The following is a 23,852-nucleotide window of genomic DNA, read 5'->3' as shown; positions in this document are numbered from 1 at the left end:
AGAAAGAAAGAAAGAAAGAAAGAAAGAAAGAAAGAAAGAAAGAAAAATAAAGTCTTTTGACCTCAAACTTTGAGATTTCCTAGAAAAAAAAAAAAAAGAAAGGCCTTGTAAGTCACAAAAAGAAGTTTGAATTTTATCCTAAAGGCAATCAAATGCAATTGAAATATTTTAAACTGGGGTGTGGCATGATCAGATTTGCATTTTGGAAGGATTCCACTGGAAGCTTCAGGAAGGAGAAACCTGGGATGAGGAAGCTAGTCAGAAAGTTCGTGTTATAACCTAGGTGAGAAATTGCGAAGGTCTGAAATGAGACAGCGCCTATTTCCTGCTCTGAAATATGGGAGAGATAGAGCTTCTCAAAGACATTAAGAAGGGAATTAGGTCATAGCTGGTGAACTGCAAAGGCAACAAGGAAGCCCCAAAGCTTTTCTGATTCCACTCTGCCTCATTGAACAGCTTTGAATTTTCTGCATTCATATTGTATCTTTTGTAATTAGCTCCAAACTCATAACTTGATTAGTTGTAAAATTACCCTTCTACTCTTTTCTTCTTCCTAAGACTTTTCTCCATTCACACAGGCATGCAAATATGTTCCTAACAAACGTGTTCATTCATTTATTCATTTATTCATTCATTCATTCATTCATCCCACAAATGTTCATTGAGTACCCATTATGTAGCAATCATGGTGCTAGATGTAGAGCACATAAAAAGAACAAAACAAAGCTCTTGCTTTATAGAACTGACAGTCCACTGGGGAAACACATGATAAATATATATAAACAAATCAATAATCACAAAAGTATATCTCTATGAATAAACAGCAACAGAATGCTGAATAACAGTTGTGCATATATACTCATAGAAGGGAGTCAAATATACAGTGATGGAAGAAGAACTGACTCTGGGTAGTGAACACATAATGCAATATATAGATGATATATTATAGAATTGTACCTTGAATCCTATTTAGCTTTGTTGACCATTGTCACCCCGATACATTTTAATTAAAAAAAAGAAGAAGAAATGTCCTAGAAGGCTCATCCAAGAAGTCAATCAGTTGAGATGGGAGAATTAATATATTTACATTGCATTTTTATCAGAATCATTCTAGAAACGAAGTATTGGTACATCTAGTCTGGTGTTATTACCCCCAAACACTGGTATTTAAAATACAAGGTCATAATCTCCAAACAGGATGCAAGGCCTACAACTGCAAGGATGGAGAGTGGGGGGTTGGGAATGGGAACTCTAGCCCTCATGGAAATGTGTTTTCAATCTCTGGGCTTAGTGAGGCCTGCAGCTCCAGGGGCTCTCTGGAGAGTCACACTGGAGCACTTCAGTATTGATCAGCATCTCAAGCAGCTCTCGCATGAGGCCACGGCAAGGCTGGATCTGGTAGACTTGATGCTCTCAGTGCTGAGTTCTAAAGTTGAATTGACCTGCACAATCACAGCTCATTTGCATGAAATGGAACCAAAATCCTTATTAATGCTTTCTTTTCAAAATGTCACCAGTTAAAGAAAATTAAGTTTTGTATTAGTTAAAATGTCCCCTTATTGATAGCTCAAAGACTGAAATACCCAGATAACTCATGGCACTTCCATGCCCCCCTTTCATCTGTCATCATTTCCCCAGGCCTAATAATTTGATAAAAAGAGATTTGATTAAGTGCAAGATTTATGAGATTCCACATTGATACAAATTGTAATTTAATACAAGCCCACTCTAGATAAAGGGCTAGAATATAAACCAAATTCTCTATTCCTTTATCTACAACTCTACACACACACAAACAACACACACACACACACACACACACTGTTTGACAACTTGTCACTCAAAAAGACTAATAACAATTATTCACTTTGAGTATTTGGCACATATAATGGGATACTACTTTAGAAGTGATCAAAAATCACTTCCTGTATAGTTCTTAATCAAAAATGTATTTCCTATTGACTAACCACAGGAAAAGGTTATCATCTACTTCAGTCTGTACTTATTTCATGACTAACAAGAGATTCTTTTCTCTCCCATCCCTAACAATGCAGAATTATTATTATTCCCAAGACCTCTTTGGGTTCTTTGACCAGAAGAGGCATTTAGCTATGTCATCCATGATGTATTGCACATTTAATTGCACTATGCAGCTATTCAAAAAGCATTCAGAAGTAATCATTTAGCATTAATATCCCAGGACAATCCAAGGTCACAGTACATTAAAACCTAATTCACAGTGGTTCAAGAAAGCATTTTTCATATATGAAGTAACATAATTCTTTTATGATAAAAATGACAGTGGTATTACAAAATGATAAGATACAAGATATTCTTACTATCCATCATTGGGCCTACTGTACAAATGGCAAAGTCTGACATTTGTTCTTCTCATAATTTAACACACTGCTAATTTGTATTAAACACTACTGACCGTGTTAAACTTCATATGACTGACCATGTTTTAAGGAATAACAACTCCTTATTTATTATCACCGATAACACAAGTATTTAATACTTATTGTGATAATTTCACTCAAATTTTATTATCTCTTATTTTCTATGGTCATTCTAACATCTAAAATTATAACACCTGTATGAGTAATTAAAGGCTTTTTCATGAAAAATTATACACACTCATTTGTGTGTGTGTGAGTGTGTGTGTGTATGTGTCCTATCAACTTCCTTCCAGACAATGCGGTGGAAGATAAAGTTATAATAACTTGCATCAAGCATCTATCATGCTAAAATAATAATGTCCTTAGGCAACATGCCCTCTATACAACATAGAATGGGCAGGCTCCATCCTCCAGAACATATCTCTCACACCATATCATTAGCAGTGCTGTATCACAAACTGTGCCATTCAGCAGAAAAATATCAGGAATTATTTCAGCATGTCATAGGCAATATTGTCATTTGTTAATGTGCTAAACTCTTTATTCAAAGATACCAGATTATTTTGTCAATCCATTGGGGTGTTTTCTGCTGTTGTTGTTTTTATTTCTTTATATTTCACATCCCAAGATCTATTTCCCAAATCAGTCCATATAGCTTGGACAGAGCCAGAAGTTGTGTCCTATTCAGATGATCATGCAAAAATATTAATAAGTATTATCATAACCTTGTGTTAGGGCACTGTTCTAGGTGTTGGGTGTGAGTTGGGATTGGACATACCTATCGTGGAGACAAAATACTGAATCATTAAACACAAATAAATATAAGATTTAGACAGTGATAATAGATAACTGGAACAGGCATAATATAACTAATGGTCAAAGAACAACGCAGATGTTCAAGTTCTGAGTTTGGAAGCGACACTATCACTGATCTGCACCTGTCCTTTCCCTCAGCCTTCAGGACAGCCATGCTGTAGCTCTTAGAACATGTGTTCATGGTTCAGCACTTAAGCTGCCTTTCTCCAGATCCCTGACATGTTCTTTCCCCAGCATTGTAACACAAAGGGAGAGTCCTAAGAATCTGATGAAATAAGAGAAATATGTGGGATCTGGGAAATTATTCCCAGGGTGATCATTTAAACTATTAAAAATCTCTATTTTCAAATAACTTTAACACCAAAAGACACTTTGGGGTGAATCAGGGAAACCAATCATTCTGATTATAAGTACTTATAAATAGAAAGCTCTGCATCCATGTAATTGACTATCACAGTTGCTAGATATAGTCCATAAATTCACGAGCCAATAAAACCCTGGGAATCCTTCAGACACATAAATGAGGTCCTCTGGCCTCTCAGCTTCTTGCTGATGAAGAATGAAGCATTTCTCCATCCCTTGCATTCTTCCTCCCTTTCTTTCTCCCTTTTCTTTTCCTCTTATCCAACTTTCTATAGTGCAAGGCTTTGAGGACTAGAGAGATTGTACCAAATTTGGAAAGGAAGAAGTTAGAAGAAATAGAATAAAATATGGTTTGTAACCTAAAAAATCTCTCAAAGGAGGCAATGCTACATTAGATTAATCTCGTACATTGTTTCCAAGTAGCCGGCTTCTCCAGCACAGACTCTTGATGAAACCAGTAAGATTGACTGATAGAGTCATATAAATGTAAGATTAGTATTGATTGGAGTCTGCATTTTACCATTTCTCATTTGAAGAGTGTACATACCCTGGCCTTTCCCACCATCCTGTCAACCAGCAGTCTTAGACAAATCTTATAGACACAGATGTATATTGGCTTTCCTCATGAATAGAGCAAAGGAAGTAGGACTATCTAATAAAACAAGTTCCTTCTCTCTCTCTCTCTCTCTCTCTCTCTCTCTCTCTCTCTCTCTCTCTCTCTCTTTTTCTTTTTTTTTGCAATACTTTTTTTTTTTTATTAAATTTATTAGGGCAACAAAGGTTAGCAAAATTACATAGGTTTCACATGTACATTTCTATAATTATTTAAGGTGGCCAAGACATGGAAACAACAAAAGTGTCCTTCAAAAGACGATTGGATAAAAAAGATGTGGTACACGTTCACAATGGAATACTATTCTGCCATAGGAAAAGATGAAATAGAGCCATTTGCGACAACATGGATGGATCTTGAGATTATTATGCTAAGTGAAATAAGTCAGAAAAAGTTGAGAACCATATGACTTCATTAATATGTGGGATATAAAACTGAAAGCAGCAAAGGAACAAGACAAACAAACAAAGAAACAAATACTTGTAGGCACAGAAAACAGTTTAATGGCTATAAGTTTCTTCTAAAATGAAGTATCTCTTCTATAATTTCCTTAGGCACATTTATAGTTATCCTCACCCCTATCAACAGCGTTATCATCATCAACATTTCCGTGTGATACAGAGAGCTGAGGAAAGAAAGCTGGATAAAAGTTGTCAATCCTGAGTTCTAGTTCACTATCCAGCTTCCTGATAGGATACAAGTCATTTAAACACTCCAAGCCTTGTTTTCATCATCTCTAACATGAAAATGTTGAATAAGCTCTCTTGTCTCCCTTCTAGATTGAATTTTCTATCATTTTTATTCTGATTTAAAACATTATCCTTTGACAAAACTTACTAATGTGGACAAAGCTGGTCATGGTAAAATTGATCTAGACACTAACTCATAAAGGATAAAAGAATGTTGTTACCCTTACCTAAAAGATGAAGAAACTAGAGTTCTAAATGGTTAAATTACTTGCCCAAGGTCAGTAAGTTCATGAATGGTGGGGTCAGTAATCAAATTCTGATATAGTTGAACAGAGCCTGTGGGGTCAAATCTGAATTTTAATTTTGGATTTTGCTGTATTAATCTTGCTGTATGACCTAAGGCAAGTTGCTTAAGCTCTCTGAGCATTGATTTTCTCATTAATACAAATGGGAATATATATCATCTATATCTCAGGATTGTTATGACTTAAAACATGTGAAAAATACCCAGTTAGTGCTTGACACATAGTAGGGATGTATAAGGTGTCAGTTTTTTTTCTTTAGCTACACCGTGTTGCCCATTGTATGCCAAAGGGAATGTGTTTGGTCTAACATTGTGTAGTTGGTTAGCAGCCACTGTTTGTTGTAGTCTGGTTGACTAGGATATAATCTCTGTGTCCTACTGCCCTCTTCTGGATATCAAACGTCAGGGCGGCTTGTGAATTCAGCTTTTTGGCCCTGTTAAAATTGAGCAAATTCTGGACATGACTTAATAATGCCTACTCCAGAAATGCAGTGGAAGCAATTACTGGATGCAACAAGTGTACAATTACAACAGAACCAGGAGCTAAAATGATAAAGTGATTATTAACTACCATATTTAGTAGGTCTGAGCTATCATGTTTTCCCGAAAATAAGACCTAACCAGAAAATAAGCCTTAGCATGATTTTTCAGGATGCTTGTAATATAAGCCCTACCTCAAAAATGAGCCCCAGTTAAGATCATCAGTCAGACTGTGCATTTAATATGTCCCTTGCAACACATAACAGACATACTGAATTATAAAATAATAATATTAATATGTAATTAGATATAAACAAATAATATTATTGACATTAATACTTAAAATAAATGATAATATAAATTATAATTAAGTATTTGTAAATACCCAAGCGGGCGCCTTTGGATGAGAGGTAAACACCTATGTAAACAGGTGAACTACAGACTTATTGCCGAATGACCAGAGTACAGACACAGCGCACTAATAACGTGTGCACTTGATACTGGACGCATGTGGTTGTGTCTAATATGAATCTTCATAATTCATTACATCGTGTGTTGTAACGGCCATACTTATGTAATGCACTTGTGTGAAATAAAGAAATGTTTTCTGAATTTTGGTGCCTGCAATTTTTCGTCACTTTTGTGTGGACCATCATTCTTAACTGTCATCATTTTTGTTACCATTCCTGTCTCATAAGTCTTCAATTAACACTTGATTTAATGGTAGATTTAAAGGGAATAATATTTTGAGCCCCGGAAAAGATGAGTGCAAAAAGAAAGAGCTATTCCATCGAGTACAAGAAAAGAATCATGGAGGACTCCAGGAGCAAGAATCTTATGGCTTTCTGCAAAGAGAAGAAGTTGGATCTCTGAATGGTCCGAAAATGGCAAGCAGAGTAGGATAATCTCAGTCAACAGGTGGGTGGGGGAAATACTAAGAAGCACAAGTGTGGATCAGGTTGGCAACCATTATTTCCTGAGCTGGAAGACATCATCTCTGAATGGATTGTTGACAGGAGAGCAAAAGCTTTGGTTGTGCGCAGGGCTGATATTCAAGCATTTGCCCTTGCAATGGCACCACAGTTAGAAATATCCCCAGAAGAATTCAAAGCATCACAACACTGGCTGAATGGCTTCCTTCAGTGATATGAATTTTCTCTAAGAAGATCGACGACACTGTTCAAGCTGGAAGATACTGAAGTAATTAAACGTGCACTTGCATTCAAGTCCTTTGTTGATGGCATCGACTTTTCTAAATACCAACTCGCCAACATGATTGATATGGATGAAACTGCAGTGTTTATGGGCCAAGGATCTCAAACGATAATTGGTCAGAGGGGTGCCTCATCAATCTACATTCCCTCCACTGGTTACGAAAGTGCACGTGTTACCTGTATTTTGGCAATTCATCTGGATGGAAAGAAAGCCCCACACTAAGGGCAAGAAAGATAAGGTTGAACGTCTTTCAGGAATTTATGTTCTTGAAACTGAAAAAGCCTGGCGCACAGAAGCAGTTATAAGGAAGTGGGTCAATTTAATGCTACCACTTGTTTTGCGAGGTGGCCAAAGAGGTCTGCTAGTCTGGGATTCAGCCAGCACTCACTGTGCTAAAGACATAAAGAACATTTTTGCAGAGAGAAGAATAGATCAAATAATGATTCCCACAGGAATGACTGCCTATCTCCAGACTCTTGATATTGCGATAAACAAGCCATACAAGGACCATTTGCACATGGAAATCAATGACTACATTGAAAATAGAATGGAGAGAAATCAGCATGGAAACTTTGTGAAGCCTAGCCTGTAAGCGGTCGTGACTTGGGTGAAGAATTCACGGGATAAAATCACTGACAGCTGTGTTACCAATGTTCTACGAGCAGCTACATGGACAAGAAGTGCTCATTTAAGGAGAGCTCTATTACTGGACATGAGAGATTGGGGCCAATGGTTCCACAGGAAATAGAGTCGCAAGAAATTTGGAGTTTGGAGAGTTATGACGATGTTCCAGAAGAAGATGACATGACTGTATTTGAATAAATGTAGTTTTTTGTACATGAATAAAAGAATATAGATTGTTGTACATGAATAAATGTAGATTGTTGTACATGAAAAAATAAGACATACCCTGAAAATAAGCCTTAATGTGTCTTTTGGAGCAAAAATTAATATAAGACCTGGTCTTATTTTGGGGGGAAATATGGTATGATAAAGTGGTTTAAAGCATAGTTTCTTCATGTGTGTGCCCGGTAGTCTAACTCTGTTTGACAGTACCAAGTTAGTCACAAATACTAACCAAATGTGTGAATAAACAGATATGAGTAACCAAAAACAAATACTTAGAGATGGACTTTGAGGTTAGTCACACCTCCTTGACTATTTGTTCAGCCATTTGGTTTTAGAGCATATTTTTCTCCAAGCTTTTAAACCTTTAATTTGTATTTTTTCACAGAAATATAATCCATCTGTAACTAATTCATTTATACCTTTTGTAATGAACTGCTGTTTTATACTAAGTTGATGTTCAAAAACCCAATGACCACCTTATGAGTGTTCAGATGTTTAGAAGATTTTCTTAAGTAAACATGGTGAAATGTACCAATGAATTAGAAGAAAAGTGAAAGGTATATCAAAGGATAATTTATAGAGATTTGAAATATTGGAGAGTAAGAATTATTTCAGGCAAAGAGTGAAATTCAAATTTCTACCTAAAACTGAAAATAAATAATCTGTTGTGTTACCTGATTATTTTCCAAAGGTATAAGTATATGGGTGATCCAAATTTTATTTCTGAGACAAGTGTAGAAAGAACTAGAGAATATCTTAGACTTTTGAACTCTCAAGATTAATTTTTATTCAATATCACTACAACTTTAGGAAAAAATTAATAATTCTTGACTTGGAACAGATGGATGAGTAAGTGGGAGGTTGGATGGATGAATGATTCAACAGAAGGAATACCCTTAGAATTTAAAATTTTTAGTCTATTTTTCCAATTGTTTCCATGATCCATACATTCCAAATAAATCATATTCTTCCATCACTTCAAATATTCGCTTTATGATCAATACCATCTAAATGGAGATGCACATGGCTTTAAAAAGCAAAATGCAACAAAAAAATTGTCCAATTACATTTGAAATGTGTTAAAGAGAAATTATAAACATTGTGAAAACAAACCCTTCTGTAAAGTGAAGAATAATTTTATGTCGCTGATCATAACCTCACATATGTTTTATTAATCTCCAATATCACACATTGAATGTGTTGAAGTGCAATTTGCAATGCAGTGTTATATCATATATTAGAAAATACTAAGAACTGCTTTTGTTTACACTTGAGATTCACAGATGAGAAATAATAGTTTTACATTACCTAGCAAAAGAGAGATGGAGCAAGAGCTAATCTCAGCACTACAAGATACTAGACATCTGCTATGTTTCCTGCAGGAGTACATGCACACTTTCAAGCACACACAGGTGTGCGTGCACAGACACATGAACAATTCAGATGCTCCTGTACTCATTCAGAAAACACTAACGGCCTATAATTAAAACCCAGTTCAAAAATGATCTTCTTAACAAATCCCCAACATGTCCCAACAGAATGAATGGTCTTTTCTCTGTTATCCTATCATTCATTAATTCTTCTATTATTCTTTTCTTATAATTATTATTTATATGTTATACATAAATTATATTATATTTTATTATATATAATTTTATCATATTAAATTTTATATATTAAAAATTATATTATATTAAAATTATATATAACAAAATGTATTACATTAAATTAAATTATATATATGTTATAATTATTATTTATATGTCCATCGTTTATCTAGACTATGAACTCTGCAGAAGTATGGTCTCTATGTCTTATTAAGATTTTTATCCCCAGCACCTAACCTAATGCCTAGAACATAGTAGATTCTTCAATAAATGTGGTTGCAAACATACTTAACTTGTTTGAAATTCTATGGTTGTTTTGTCTGTGTGTTGGACACTGAATATCTAAGTCAGCTAACATATAAAACAGTTCTCTGCTTTAGCGATTCAGTAGAAGTGGGGAGTTTTCAGTCCCAGGTGGTATTCAGCCATAGACTAGGGCACAACTTGGTAAGAACTGAAACCTAAAATGGATATTTGAGGCTTCTTCCAGATATGACCTCCTGTAATTTTAATGTGAGCTGCTAAATTTCTCATCTGCTAATTTATCTTCTTTTTACTTTGTGAGAACCTGCTGAGGCAGTGACGCTGTATTCTTGAATACTTGGGTATTTTGAAGTACTGTGGAAGCTAAAATGTACTAGTAAGGTGATCCTGGCCCTATAAATCACCCAGGACATGCTGTTTCCTCTCTCTCTCTCTCTCTCTCTCTCTCTCTCTCTCTCTCTCTCTCTCTCTCTCTCTCTCTCTCTCCTTCCCTCCCTCCCTCTCTCTCTCTCTCAGCATCTCCTAAATTCTAACATTGCTCATCATTTTCTACTGACGTTGATTCAGACTTTCTTTCACATTTTCCAGCTGCAGCTCATTCTCTCTCACTTACAAATATGTTGGCATTCCCTAATCAGATTCACCCTACCACCAATTTTAATCAGAGCTGATACAAACACTACTCTATAGCTGTGCTGGACACTTTACAATCATTATGTCATTATGCTCCTAAGAGGTAAGTACACTGTGGTTGCCAGGTTAAAGGATCAAGAAACTAAAACTGAGAAACTTGCCCAACTCCTACCCCTAAAAAGTAGTGGAGCTGCAATTTAAGCCACAGCCTTCCTTCTCCAGAGTGCATGTTCTTAGCCACCAAGCCAGTTCTTGTCAAACTTGACTGTACAGGCAGATCATCTGGAGATTGTGATTAAAACCAAATGCTGATTCAGTCAATCTGAGTTGGGGCCTGTGATTCCACATTTTTAACAAGCTCCCAGAAGATGGATCTGCTGGCCCTCTGACTACTCTTTCTGTAGCAAGTAGTAATACCATCTGCCCTTCCTAAATGCTGCCTTGCCTTCAGGTTTTGAATAACTGGTTCTTCTTGGCTCCACCCCAGATTCAGAACCAATGAAGAAGATAATATGAGAGGATGGTGGGTGGGTTAACCATTTCTGGTACATGCTCTCTAGCCCGTATGGTTACCTATCAACTGGGCTAATGAGCACCATGAATATCCACACAGAGGTGCCATGCAAGTATTTCCATGCTAAAATATGGAAAGACTGGGATTTCCAGTCAAGGTGATGGAGTAGGTAGGTAAATGCTGTGTTTGCATCTTCTCATGACTATATCAAAATTACAACTAAACTATGAAACAACCATGATTAAAAATCACCTGAAGTCGAGCTGAACAGAAGTCCTACAACTAAGGATATATAGAATAAGCCACTTCAAGACTGATAGGAGGGGCAGAGTTGTAGAATACACTAGTCTCACATCCACCCAGTTTGGTGGTTAGGAAACAAGAGAGATCTCAGATGCAGAGGTTCCCCTGAGGAGTGAGAGGGCCCAGTTCCACACCAGGCTCCCTGGCCCAGGGTTCCAGTCTTGGGAAGAGAAGTCCCCTCAACTTCTGACTGTGAATACCAGTGGGGATGGTGGCTAAGTGAGACAGAGGGCTGCTGGAGTCTCAGGCATTCCTCTTAAAGAGCCCACATATGGACTTACTCTCTAATGGACTCACTTACTCTGAGCTCCATTGCTTGGGCAGCAGATGGAAAGGTTCCAGGGACATATGAGGAGGAACTGAATTGTCTAGCTTCACAAGGACTGCAGGAGCAGCTTTCTCTCAGACAAAAGTACTGTCAGAAAAGTACTGTTCCTTTGTTGAGCTCTCCCTGATCACAGTGTGAAGATTAAGCAAGTGCCATATCTGAGTCTCCATGAATCTGGCTATCACTGTTTGACCCACCCGGTGATTCCCTGAAACCCCATTCCACCCAACTTTCAGGCCCAGTGGCTTTTCCATACAAACAGCCTGTCTTAACTCATTCTATGGGCTTTCCTAAAATCACTCAAAGGTTCACAACACCAAACAAATAGCATCTGGCCTCAGCATGCCCTGTACTGTTGCTAAGCAGCCCCAAGCCCAGCAATAATGGCAACCAGCCTCAGTTCACAGTTTAGCTTATCCCAGGCACCTCCAAGACCAGCACAAGTGGCAACCATCTGCAGATCACTTTGTAGTTCATACCAAGAGTCTCCAGGCAGAGCACAAGAAGTAGCTGGTCTTCACCTGCAACAGAGACACCCCCACCCCCAACAAGAAGCACCAGGACCAACACACCTGGTGGCCAGCTTTAGTCCACACCAGAGCACCATCCCACCATCCCACCACTTCTACAAATGACACACCTCATAGGGAAGACTGGGTAGGCACCAGAACCCTGCTAAAGTAAATTCAACTCTGTAGGTTCAGACCCTGCAAAACATCTCCTCCATTGTAGTCACAGCGACTTTTCACAACCAATCAGCCTGAGAGTCAATCCCTCCCACTGATGTGCAAACAACAACCAAGATTCAAGGACAACAGGAGGGCACACACAGTCTACATAAAGAACACACCTGGATAACCTGGTTCAGGTGATCACAGACACTGCACCACCAACAGAACACTTACGACATAAGGCCACTCTACCAAGACCAGAAGACAGAGCAGCCCTACCTACCACACGGAAACAAACACAGGGAGGTAGCCAAAATGAGGTGACAAAGAAGTATGTGCCACATGAAAGTTCAGAACAAAGCTCCAAGGGGAAAAAAAAAAAAACTGAACTAAACTAAATGGAGACAAGCAATCTACCAGAAGCAGAGTTCAAAACACTGGTTATAAGGATGCTTAATAATCTCAGTGAGAACTTCAACAAAGAAACAGGAAACATAAAAATGGAGATAGGAAAAATAGACAAAGTACCAGTCAGAAATGAAAAATGCAATACTGAAATGAAGAATACATTAGAGGGAATCAACAATAGATCAGTTGAAGCAGAGGATCAAGTCAGCGATTCAGAAGATAAGGGACAAGAAAACACCTAATCAGAACAGCAAAAAGAAACAGGATCAAAAGAAAAAAAAGAGAGGACAGTTTAAGGGGTACCTGGAACAACATCAAGCATACCAATATTTGCATCATAGGGGTACCAGAAGGAGAATAATGAAAGCAAGGAATTGAAACCCTATTTGAAGAAATAATGATGAAAAATTTTCCTAACCCGGCAAAGGAAGTAGACCTACAAGCCCAGGAAGTGCAGAGTCTAAAACATGATGAGTCCAAAGAGGTCAACACCAAGATACATTATAATTAAAATGCTAGAGGTTAAAAACAAAGAGAGAATCTTAAAAGCAACAAGAGAAAGGCAGTTAGTTACCTACAAGGGAGCTACTATAAGACTGTCAGATGCTTTCTCAAGTGGTTTGGTGGTTGCCAGAGGGTAAGGGGGGTGGGGGGTGGGGGGTGGGAGATGAGGGTAAGGGGGATCGAATATATGGTGATGGAAGGAGAACTGACTCTGGGTGATGAACACACAATGGGATTTATAGATGATGTAATACAGAATTGTACACCTGAAATCTATGTAATTTTACTAACAATTGTCACCCCAATAAATTTAATAAAATAAAATTTAATAAAGAAAAAAGAAAAACTTTGCAGGCCAGAAGGAATTGGCAAGAATATTCAAAGTGATGAAAAGCAAGGACCTACTACCAAGATTACTATAGCCAGCAAGTTTATAATTTATAATTGAGAGATAAAGAGCTCCTCAGAGAATAAAAAGCTAAAGGAGTTCATCACAGCCAAACTAGTATTACAAGAAGTGTTAAAGGGATTTCTTTAAAAAGAAGAAGGAGATTTAAAAAAAAAAAGGATGCATAACAAAATAGCAATAGCTGTGTATCTATCAACAATCACTTTAAATGTAATTTTAAATTGGATTAAATATTCCAATCAAAAGCCATAGGTTAGCTGAATGGATAAGAAAACAAAACCCATACATGTGCTGTCTATAAGAGATTCTTCTTATATCAAACACACACACAAACTAAAAGACATGAAAACAAGAAAAGAGATCTGACAATTAAGTTTGTGAACTCATTGCAATGATGTTGCTAACCTTTTTTGATATCAGAGTGATTATTCACTGTGAATTTGTACCAACTGGACAAACAGTTAACCAAGTTCACTATTTGGAAGTGCTGAAATGGCTGCATGAAAAAGTTAGGTAACCTGAAATTTTTGCCAACAATTCATGGCTCTTGCATCACAACAATGCATCAGCTCACACAGCACTGTCTGTGAGGGAGTTTTTAGCCAGTAAACAAATAACTGTATTGGAACACTCTCCCTACTCACTTGATCTGGCCCCCAATGACTTCTTTCTTTACCCAAAGATAAAGGAAATATTGAAAGGAAGACATTTTGATGACACTCAGGACATCAAGGGTAATACGATGACAACTCTGATGACCATTCCTGAAAAAGTTCCAAAATTGCTTGAAGGATGGACTAGGCACTGGTGTCAGTGCATAGCTTCCCAAAGCGAGTACTTCAAAGGTGACTGTAGTGATATTCAGCAATGAGGTATGTAACACTTTTTCTAGGATGAGTTCACAAACTTAACTGTCATATCTCATATTTCATGAAAATGGAAATGAAACAAAAATCTGAGCTAGAAATACTATACCAGACAAAATTTATTTTAAAACAAAGGCAATTGACAAAGAAAGATCCAGTTATTCTACTACTGGGTATTTATCCAAAGAAACCCAAAACACTACTCCAGAGGGACATGTGCATCCATATGTTCATTACATCATTATTTACAATAGCCAAGATATGGAAACAACCTAAGTGTTCTTCAATGGATGAATGAATAAAGAAGAGGTGGTACATATATATAATGGAATATTACTCAGCAAAAGAAAAGAACAAAATCTTGCCATTTATAATAAACTGGATGGACCTAGAGGGTATTGAGGTGAGTGGAGTAAATCAGACAGAGAACGACAAATGCCATATGATTTCACTTATCTGTGGAATCTGGAGAACAGAATAAATGAACAATCAAAACGGAGACAAGCTCATAGATATAGAGAGCATTTTAGTGGTTGCCAGATGGATGTGTTGGGGGATAAGTGAAGTGGGGGAGGGAATTAAGAGGTACTAATTGGTATAGAAAATAGTCGTTCAGAAGTAGAGTATAGCATGGGAAATATAGTCAGGAGTATTGTAATAACTATGTATGGTGTTAAATGGGTACTGCATTTAACAGGGTGATCACTTTTTAAGTTATATAACTGTCTAATCATTATGTTGTACACCTGAAACTAATATAATATAGTATGTCAATTGTAATTGAAAAATAGAGAAAGCATTTTAGGCCATCACTCTCTAATGCCAGTGCCGCCTCTAGCTCATTGAGCTCCAGCCGAAGGAGAAGGTGGGTAAGTATGGAGGAATCTGTACCACAGCTCATACAAAGCAGACTGCCCATAAATTGACAGATGGTAAATCACCCAGAAAGCAACAGGCTACAAAAGCCACTCACAATGTTGTGCCCTCTACTGGAGGGGTGAAGAAACCTTATCATTACAGGCCTGGTACCATGGCACTCCATGAAATTAGGCGTTATCAGAAGTCCACTGAACGTCTTATTCTCAAACTTCCCTTCCAGCATCTGGTGTGAGAAACTGCTCAGGACTTCAAAACACATCTGTGCTCCCAGAGTGCAGCTACCGGTACTTTGCAGGAGGCAAGTGAAGCCAATTGGTTGGCCTTTTTTAAGACACCAACTTATGTTCTATCCATGCAAAACGTGTAACAATTATGCCAAAAGACATCCAGCTAGCATGCCATATATGTGGAGAATGTGCTTAAGAATCCACTAAGATGGAAAACATTTCATTCTTTTAAAAAACAAAATTTCTCTTTTCCTGTCATTTGTAGTTCTGAATGTTAGTTATTTTTTCCCCATGGGGTCTAAAGGTACCTAAGTATATGATTTGCAAGTGGAAAAATAGGGGACAGAAATCAGGTGTTGGCAGTTTTTCTACCTTCATTTGTGTGTGAATTTTTTTAATATAAATGTGGGGACAAAGCATTAATGCAAGTCAAAAGTTTCAGTGAACAAGTTTCAGCAGTTCAACTTTATAATGATTATAAATAAGAATTAAAATTTTCTGGGAAATGCCAGCATTTGGATTTTTAAAAAACAAGTACATTTATTGATGGCAAAAACTAAAAAATAAAAAATTAAATTAAAGAATGGAAAGACCATCTTATAACTCCTTCTCCTCTAGCCTAAACCTACCAGAATTTTAATTTAACTGTCAAAAGCATAAAACAAACAATTAATGCATTGAACCATTTCACAACATATTATCCAAAAGCGGTACTTTTTAAAGCACTTGATATGAAAATGTAACTTTTTTTTAAACCTAAACAAGAATACCAACATGAAGGAAGATCAGGACAAGTAAATTTAATGACTTAATGTCCCACAATATAAAATCATTCCACTTGAATAACTTTTAATTCATTATAGTGCATATATATATATATATATATATATATATATATATATATATATATCAATTATATCTGATTTATTACAATGAGTTCAGCAGCACTGGATCCTGATATGTAATACTGGTTGCTATGACATCCAGACTTAACAAAGACATTGTAAGAATCATGATGATAGTAACAAGGTGATAAGTTTGACTTTTCATGATTTTAATGATAGATGATAATGCATTGTTCTGTCAAAGAAAACACTGTAGACACAAGGTAGAAGCATAAAGGTTTTATATATATATTAAGCTTCTTCCTATATTTTTAAAATTTATTTTAAATATTTTTTTAGTTTTTCCATTACAGTTGACATACAATATTATATTAGTACCATACAGTGATTAGACATTTATATAACTTATGAAGTAATCACTGTGATAATTCTAGTATCCACCTGACACCATATATAGTTATTACAATCTTATTAACTATGCTCCTTATGCTATACTTTACATCCCCATGACTATTTTGTAACTACCAATTTGTACTTCTTAATCTCTTCACTTTTTTCACGCATTTCCCTCAATCTTCCTCCCATTTGGCAAACATCAAAATGTTCTCTCTATCTATGAGTTTGTTTCTGTTCTGTTTGTTAATTTGTTTGTTCTTTAGATTCCACATGCAAGTGAAATCATATGGCATTTGTCTTTCTATGTCTGACTTACTCCACTCAGCAAAATATTCTCTAGGTCCATCCATGTTGTTGCCAATGGCAAGATTTCATTCTTTTTTATGGCTGAGTAACATTCCATTGTATATATGTACCACCTCTTCTTTATCCATTCATCCATTGAAGGATACCAGGTTGCTTCCACATCTTGGCTGATGTAAATAATGCTGCAATTAATATATGGATGTGCATGATCTTTCAAAGTATTGTTTTGGGTTTCTTCAGATAAATACCTAGCAGTAGAATTACTGGGTCCTTCATTTTCCAGGCTTGGGGCATCTCAACAAGAGGTACAGGGCATACCGAGGACAGATTTTGCTTGTTTGGGTGTGTGAACATTTGAGAGATTTTAGGAAAATCTGCAGCATAAGCCAAGACAGGCCATTTGTATGGATAAGCCACTGGAAGTGACTTGTGTGGGCTTACAAATTGGGTGGGCCAGGGCCTCAGGGAAGCACAAGGGTAGGGTTAATGGTGTTTGCCAACTTGATGGAGACTCAGGTATGGCACCTGCCTTCACAGTGGGATGGGGGAGGGCTCAACAAAAGAACAATAGCCTCTGCCAGCATTTCTGTCTGGGAGAAAGCTGCCCTTCCAGCTTTCAACCTAAAGCCAGATTATTCAATTTCTCCTTACATGTCTCTGGCACTTTTCAAGCTGCTTTCCCAGTGCTAGAGCTCAGAACAAGAGAGTCCATCAGTGAGGAAGTTCATGCACAGGCCCTTTAAGAGGAACACCTGGGACTCCAGCAGTCCTCATCTCACTCAGTCACATCTCTGCTGGTGTTCACAGCCAAAAGTTATGGGAACTTCTTTTCCCAGCATTGGAACCCTGGGCTGGGTAGCCTGATATATGGCTGGGACCCCTCAAACCTCAGCAGGGACCTTCAGAGCTGAGCTATCCCTCTTGATTTTTAACTGCTGCATGTTGGTGTGGGCCCAGCCATTGTGCATCTTCATCCCTCCTACCAATCTTGATGTGATTTTTTTCTGTATATCCTTAGCTGTAGGACTTCTGTTCAACTGGGCTTCAGGGGTTCTCAATGATGGTTGTTCTGTAGTTTAGTTGTAATTTTGATGTGGTCAGGAGAGGAGGCAAGCACAGCATTTATCTACCTCACCATTTTGACTGGAAGCCCCCCAGATTGGACATACAGTAGTACCTTGGTTTTCGAATGTCTCCATTATCGAACATTTCGGTTTACTAACACCATAAACTTTATGGATCTATGGTATCATTAGATAGTAAAATTCATGCTAAATTTGCAATTGTAGGGGTTGATTTTAAAGGTCTGGAATGGATTAATCCATTTTGCATTACTTTCTATGGGGAAACCGTGCCTCAGTTTTTTAACGTTTCAGAACTCAACTTGGAAGAACTCAAACGGTCTTCCAAAATGGATTACGTTCAAAAACCGAGGTACCACTGTAGTTTAAAAGCAGCCAGAAGGCATTGTGTCACTTAAATACAAGATTGTGTGTATGCACGTTTGTATATACAAACATATACTTACACACTTGTATATTCATATTTCACATTGCCATATGTACACCTAATTGTCTATTACATTTACCATTATATTCAATTAAAGAGTGAATTTTGGGGGTGACAAGAACAGGTGAAGCACAGGGATTTTTCAGGCAGTGAAACTATTCTGTATGATACTATAGTAGTGGATACTTCACATCATACGTTTGCCAAAATCTATTGAATTATACAAAACAAAGAATAAAACAATATAAACTATGGACTTCAGTTATTAATAATGTATAAATATCTGCACTAATTTTGACAAGTATACATCACTAATGCAAGATATTAATAGTAGGGAAACACTTGAGGGAAGTGGGGGAACTTGTATGGTGTATCTCTGTACTACCTGATCAATTTTTCTGTAAGTTTAAAACAGCTGTAAAAAATAAAATTTATTAGTTTTAAAAATACAGATACACACAAATCCTAGAGGAACCACTAGAAATAAAGGTTATAAGTTAAGGGGCATGGTCAAGATATAAGTAGTATTGCCAGGTAAGAAATTTTAAAATTGTGAAGTAGAAAATATCTGTCTTACAAACTCTCCCCTTTTCATCTATCACTCTTCATCTCCTTTCTATATTTCCAACATGCACATACATGCACACATTGTGTCCTCATGTAGGCATGGGCTTGACCAGAGGCTTCCACCATCCTCACCAGTTCCTTGCAAGACGCCATTCATAGTCCAGACCTCAGCTTACCCATCAATACCTACCCACCTTGTGCTCCACTTCCCTAGGGCTTCCTCACAGAGATGACGCCAAGGAGAAGAAGGAGGTGTTCCAACAGCGTTGTACTGAGCACTTGCATTAACTTTCACCAGACAATGCCAGGCCCCAGGGCTTAGCTTAGCCAAAGAGGTAAGGAAGTCGTTGGGAAATTTTCCTGGGGCCTTGAGACCAGAGGAAGAGGCTGACAACTTTTTCATTACATCAAGAGTTTATTAAGGGAACTTGCATATGAGGCATATCTTGGGCCAGCAAGAGGCTGTGGATATCCTCTGCCATGCGTGGCAGGCACTAAGGGACAGGACAGTGTGGTGAGGGATACTGGGGCATGAAGTGTCCTAGATAAGGGGGAATCATCCATCATACTTGCCCAGGGTGGGGCAACGGCCTGTTCCAGGAGCCAGCACAAACCAGGACACTGGGGTTGGTCGGACAGTTTCTAAGGGGATTTTGGTGAAGGAATTTTTGTTCTGCCTCAGATCTAACTGTATCTAGCACAATGGTTAGGCAGCAGTCACATTATGAAATAGTTTTTCCTCTATACTGAAGGAATTTTAATGGCATAAAAAGTATCTTTCAGATTTCTAGAACAAACCTCGAGAGGGAATATTTTGAGGCATGTGAGCCGTTTGATAGCTTCAAGCCCACTACAACTACCTCAAGAGCTGCGCTCTCTACCTTTCAGTAAAAAACAAAAGGAAGGAAGGAAGGAAGGAAGGAAGGAAGGAAGGAAGGAAGGAAGGAAGGAAGGAAGGAAGATCTATGTTATGTGCCAAGTCTGAAGCATGCCAACGAAGATTGTCAACTGAAGAGAAGACAGCCACTCTATATGTGTTCATTTCATTATGGCTGCCCTGCCATTGTCATTATCAGTCCGCTGAAAGTTTTGCAAAACTATCATATGTTCCTAGAGGCAGTTCTGAATTTGGTCTCTGCTCAGGAGTAGTTACTGGGGTTGGGGAGCCAGAAGCAGAAGTGGGTTTGGTGCTGAAGAAGAAAAAGTAAGGAAGTAAATTACAGCTCCTCACAAGTTAATGAATTGCTCAACATACTTTCTGTAAGGTCTCCCAACCCATAAGAAAAAAATCCTTCTCTTGGGTATTTTCTCTCCACATTTTCTTTCCCCTTGAGTCTCCTGCTTTATAGGTAGCATTGGCCCCAGGTTGCACAGTAGTCTTCTATTCCACGTCAGCAAAGAGCCTGGGGACCACAATCCCTGAATGACCTTCTGTCTACAGTTGTTGTTATAAATGTTCCTCTGGAACTCATGAGTTCTTGTATGGTCTTTTGTTTTATTTGAGAACATTCCTGGCTTGTTTTCTATTAAAGGCAAGGCAGGCAGAGAACATAGTAAATGAAAAGATATTTCCATCCAGGTTCTCAGTGATACTTACTTTTCAGTAAATAAAGTACCTCTGGAAATAAACTGCTCATCCTTGGAGTTGTATTACTATAGTTCGTATCATATCTGTCATTTCAGAAAAAGAGATAATTTGCTAAGTGTCCTGCTTCCCTGGGAATTAATTCTTATGTGAACTGCTTCAACCATTTTGTCCTTTTACCTCCTCGATCAAATATAGACTCTTGGCCTCCTCTTCAGAACCACCCACCACTCCAGCTTCTCTCTCAGAGGCTCTCTCATCCTCTTGATAATCTGTGTTGTGGACAGCCCATCAGCCACTTTCTGGCTTTTCTGGCTATGCACATGACAACCTCAGACTCACTGAAAATGCCAACTGCCTCATCCATTAACTGACTCCTTTCTTGAATATGACTTGAACTGATGAAACCAAACTGTTTATTCTTTCCTGGAACACCCCACTATCTCCATCTTGACTACCTTAACAGCAAGAAGATCATTGTCCATTTTCTGTTCATGGAATAGTCTTCTTTATTTAAAATGAACTAACAATGAGATCTATTTGAACTATCAATTCCTACTTGCCCTAGTCCTGCCTACCAGCAAGTACTGATGTCAGCGTATTTAGACTTCCCTGGTGCCCAGTGTTGGGGGTGTTATGCAAACATCTTTCTTTTCCTAGGTTCTTAACATTTGAGGGCAGACATGAGTAGCCAGAGGAGAATCAGAATCCTTGATCAGCTTTATTGTTTTGAAAGCTGGATTGGAGAATGTGGTAGGCTTCTGTCCTCCCTCCCTGAAAACAAGGTCCTAACTGCCCCTGATTTAAGCAGCTTGTGGCCAAGTAGAGAAGCTGGAACCCAGCAAGCAGAAATCTGATTGCGCCTGTCAGAAATCTGTGCTTTTTGGTCTTTTTACTACTGGTGACTGGAAGCACAGGCTTCCATGATGCATGGTCTCAGCCAGGTCCAGCAGAGCAAAGCACAACAAAAAGGAACGGGGGGAAAGACAGATGCCAGCTGCTTCATCCATAAGTTGTTCCCATTTTAGAAGTAATGCTGTGTTAACGAACAATGTCCAAATCTCAGGGGTCTACAAACTCCAAGGTTTACTTGTTGCTCATGTTACATAGTCATGTTTGGTCAGCTGCAACTCAGCTACACATTATCTTCACTCCAGATCCAAGCTAATTCACCTAGAACTTTGTAAGTCAGATGACATAGGGGAAAGAAATATAGCAAATACCACCCTGGTGTTTGAAGCTGCTGCTCAGCAGTGATCCACTTCACTTCTGTGTAGTAAAGAGTTTGCCTTTTCCAAACAGAGATTGACCTTTTCCACTGGCTTCTAGGAGGTAATCTATGTCCTACCTGATAGGAATGTTTTATTTAGGGCAAAGTCTGGCTACGTGACTCTTAGGAAGGGGTCAGCCATACTCAGTTGTCTTAGGGTGGCGGTTAGCTATATCATAAAGAAAACCATGTGACTTAGTATAGGTACTTTGTGTCAACCACACGAGCAATCAATCAATCAATCATGCCTATGTAATAGAGCCCCAATAAAACACTGAACTCAAAGTTCAGGTGAACTTCTCTGGTTGACAATACTCCATGTATATTGTCTCACATTGATTCTGGGAGGGTGAAGCATCCTAAGCACAATGAAAGCTTTGCATTTGGAACCCTACCAGGCCCTGCTCTATGCATATCTTCCTTTTGCTGACTTTTCACCTGTATATTTTTTTCTGTAATAAACTGTAACCATGAGTACAATAGCTTTCAATAAGTTCTTTGAGTCTTTTTAGCAAATATCAAACATGAAGGTTTAGGGAACCCCTGAACTTGCATTAGGTGTCAGAAGTAATGGTGGTCTTATGTAGACTCTTCCCCATAACTTTGCAATTGAACACTAACTCTTTGGTTTTAGAAGTTTTAAGCAGAACTAGCAGTATGGAGAACTGTGTCCTCAAACTTTTCAGTTTGGCTAACTTTGAGTAACTTCCATTCACATTTCCTTAGTCAAATCAAATCCTAGATCATATTGTCTGAATTCATTGAGACAGAGATGTATAACCCTCTCAGAAGGGTCATCACAGGGAATGGAAGTATAAAGAAGAGTTGAAAGGCTTTAAACAATAAGATCTACCACAGTAGTTCAGGCAAAGAATTATAAAGACTCGAACTGAAGTGGCATCAGAGTAATGATGAGGAAAGACTAGATATAACAGAACAAAACCAACATCAAGATATGATGGTTGATTAGATGTGAGAATAATGAAATTAAAAGAAGTAAGAATTACTTCCACATTTGTAGGTAGTTGGTGATATTCACTGAGAGGAACAGGATTGGAAATTAAAGGTTTAATATTGAATATGTTAAGTTGGAGGATTATTCAAGAAGGGGTGTTTGGTGTCATTATATTGATATAGAACTCAACAAAGAAATGATTCCTAGAGACAGAAATTTATAATTCGTCTTCCTATAGGGAGCAATTGAATGACTAAGACCACTAATATTATGTAGAATATAAAATGGGGAGGACTGGGGATGAGATCACTGGGCAATGCTCTCCAGCCTTTTTCATATCAGCACACATGGATATTTGTGCAGCCCATTGGGTAAATAGACAAGGCAGCTCAAGTCTGCAGGCAACTAGCCCACGGGCTGTGTCCACAGCAAGAACTTACTATTTCATGCTGATTGGGAAGCTCATTCCTATGGAATAAACACATTTAGGCAGTTAAGAGAAAACAAAGAAAACTGAGGAACCACAAAAGAAGGAAATCAGAACAAGTAGTATGACGGAGGCCAAAAGAGGAAAAAATTGTTAAAAATAATTTCAGAGAAAATGAAAACCAAAGGTATGAGCCAATTTTGTCAAAAAGTAAGTCACCAATGAACTGAAAAAAAAAAAGTTTTGTGGAGAGGTGGTGTGGAATCATGATTTTAGGGGGATGAGGAATAAAAGTAATAGAAAAAGGATAAAGCATGAGTAAATACAGCTCTAAATCAGGGCTATGAAGGAGAAGAAAGATATTGGCAATAGCTAGAGTTTGCCATCAGGTTTAGGAGGAGTTGTTTTTGTTGCTGTTGTTGTTTTTATGTTCTTCTTAACTGAGTTTATTTCTGAGAAGTGTAATTTTTTTAAGAATGTCATAGAGTCCTTAGAAGGGGTTGTTTTAAGATGAACTATACCTGAGCCTTTCTAAAAGCTGAAGACAAAGAACCAATGGAAGAGGAGAAGTTTACAATGAAGAGAAGGGGCAGTGTTTACAAACAAGAACAGGATGGGACCCAGGTCCCAGCGTGGCAGCAGGAAGGACAA

At 37.9% G+C, this 23,852-nt stretch overlaps 1 pseudogene; it reads left to right on the top strand.

The window, feature by feature from the left end:
- The window catches only part of LOC148757857 (histone H3.3C-like), a 74,130-nt pseudogene extending 58,593 nt beyond the window's left edge, over nucleotides 1–15,537 (top strand).
- Nucleotides 15,538–23,852: the final 8,315 nt, after the last annotated feature.

This window comes from Rhinolophus sinicus, chromosome 6, assembly GCF_057876585.1.
Source record: "Rhinolophus sinicus isolate RSI-liver-muscle chromosome 6, RSI-T2T, whole genome shotgun sequence".
Lineage (NCBI taxonomy): Eukaryota > Metazoa > Chordata > Mammalia > Chiroptera > Rhinolophidae > Rhinolophus > Rhinolophus sinicus.
The sequence above is the reverse complement of the archived record's forward strand: the minus strand, read 5'-3'. Positions and strand labels throughout refer to the sequence as shown.